Source organism: Arachis ipaensis, chromosome B03 (assembly GCF_000816755.2).
Source record: "Arachis ipaensis cultivar K30076 chromosome B03, Araip1.1, whole genome shotgun sequence".
NCBI classification, from domain to species: Eukaryota; Viridiplantae; Streptophyta; class Magnoliopsida; order Fabales; family Fabaceae; genus Arachis; species Arachis ipaensis.
Genome location: NC_029787.2, coordinates 92,153,943 through 92,156,583, shown reverse-complemented (window position 1 = coordinate 92,156,583; position 2,641 = coordinate 92,153,943).

The window sequence follows — 2,641 nt, the reverse complement described above, 5'->3', positions numbered from 1 at the left end:
TTTTACTAAATTTATAATTAATTTTTTTAATTGAGTTTCTATTCTATTTTTTATTTTGTGATTAGGTCTTTTCATGTCAAACGTTAAAATTAACGGAACATTTCTCTCTAAAAATATGTGGTCAAATATTTAATTAAATTTTTAATTGTGGGTACTTTTAACTTGTAGAAAAATATTCCATTCTATGTTAGAAAGGATAAAAGAGAATAATAGAAAAAAGATTTGTGTGTATTTAAGTTGTTGTAGAATGATATAATATAAAAGGGTATTTATAGGTGTTGAGAGAATTGAAATATTAAAGACGTAGTATCATATAATAAATATTCAGATATGAAAAATAATTCTAGAGAATGCTAATTGATCCTAATATATCCTAACATCCCCCTTCAAACTCAAGTGATAGCTTGAGCTTGAAATTTATTTAAAACAAGGGAAAAAAATGCATAAACTGTCGAAAAGAAGCGCAGACGGAACCGCCACAAGGAAGCGCAGACGGAACCGTCACAAGAAAACGCAGACGGAACCGCCACAAGAAAACACAGATGGAACTGCCAAAGGAAGCATAGACAGAACCATCACAAGAAAATGCAGGCGGAACGGCAAAAAAAAGTACAGACGGAACTGCCACAAGGAAGTACAAACGGAACTGTCACAAGAAAGCGCAGACGAAACTGCCGAAAGGATGGCGAACTGCCCGAAAAATTGCCGAAAAGTGGTAAACTACGAAGAGATGGTAAAATGCTAGAGGATGACGAACTGTTAGGTGACAAAAAATATATGATTTCTCCATGAGAATAGATAAATAACAGATGACAGTGGTGTTTGATTCGTTAGACTCGAAAAGATACAAGACAGAGAAGATAGACTAATCGGTGAGGTGAAAAAGCATCAAAGGAGTAACAAAAGACAAGGAAATGGCATAAAGAAAAAGTGTAAAAAAAATGGTTATTTCACCAGAAGAAAAATAATCTATACTCTAAAAGAGGATACCATGGCTCTGATACCATGTTAGAAAGGATAAAAGAGAATAATAGAAAAAGAATTTGTGTGTATTCAAGTTGTTGTGGAATAATATAATATAAAAGGATATCTACAGGTACTAAGAGAATATAATTGAAATAATAAAGACGTAATATTTTATAATAAATATTCAGATATGCTAAATAATTCGAATAAATGATAATTAATCCTAATATATTCTAACAAGATCAAACATTTTTTTAGACAATAACAAAATTATAAAATTAAAAACAATATAAAAATTCAATTAAAAAAATATATGAACCTAATTTTAAATTTAGTAAATTTAACTTACAAGAATAAAAATATTTTCACTTAAACACAATATTTATTTTTTTATATTTTATAATATCAAATATTATCTATGTATTATTAGCAAATTGAATGGGTAAAACTTAGTGATATTAAGTACTTGTGGGAAAAAAAAAACATAGTTTAGAATTTAGAATAGATAAAATAACAAAAAGTAAAATAAAAGCAAACAAACAAACTGAGTTAACTACCTTCAAACTTATATAATTATTCTGTACCAAAACAAACTTATATAATTATTAATTATCGGATCCATCCATTGTTATTGTGTGAATTTATAATTTATCTCCATAGCAGTAGTCTTGCTCAAATTTTCATTCAATGATTGTTCAGATGGTTCCATTATTATTCATCACTTATGGTCCGTTTTTCCATTTTCGATTCCCCAGTGGTTGTCCCACTACAAGAAAAATCACTTTTAGCAGCCATTTATTTTACTTTTAGCGGCAATAAAAATAGCTACTAATACATTTACCGGCAATTAGACATTAGCCGTCTTATGCTCCGTCGCTAAAAGGTTTTAGCGGCAATTATAACATTTGCCGGTAAAAACCGTTTTAATGGCCGTAAAAAATATATAACTTTTAGCGGCTATTTTCTTGGCAATTTATATGGCCACGAAAAGTAATTATAAGATTGCAATATTATTCACTTTTAGTGGCCATTACTATTGCCGCCAAAATCCATTTTACCGGCAATTTATATGGCCACTAAAAATAATTCTAAAATTGTAATATTATTCACTTTTAGTTGCCATTACTATTGCCACTAAAATCTTAAGACTTTTTTTAATTGTATTATACTCATTTTCTTAGAAGTAACAAATTATCTTTTTTCTAGAATCAAATATATATTTTGCCAACAATAGTTATTATTATGCATAATATAAATACACTAAATTTAATTACTACAAAATGAAATATTCATTAAACTCAAAATATTGATACACAAATTTTTTTTGAAAAGTAATAAACCTACAAATTTAAACAAAAAATACTACAAGTCTATAACTATGTTACATCAATGTAGCAATCCAAGTGTTAGCAATAATCTAAAATTGTACCTTTAAAAGTAGCCTACTAACTTTTAATTTTAGCAATTGATCTAAGAATTTAAAAATAGATAAGAAAGGAAAATCATGAATAATGAATATCTAAAGAATCCAAAACTGTAAATCTTTGGCTGCTCTTCAAGGAATTGATAGCTTGTCAATGTTTTGCCACCAGAGAGCAAGTACAATTGATCAAAGAGTTCAAACACTTCACTGCTTGGTTGATGAATGGAAGTTATCACTGTTCTTCCATCTCTT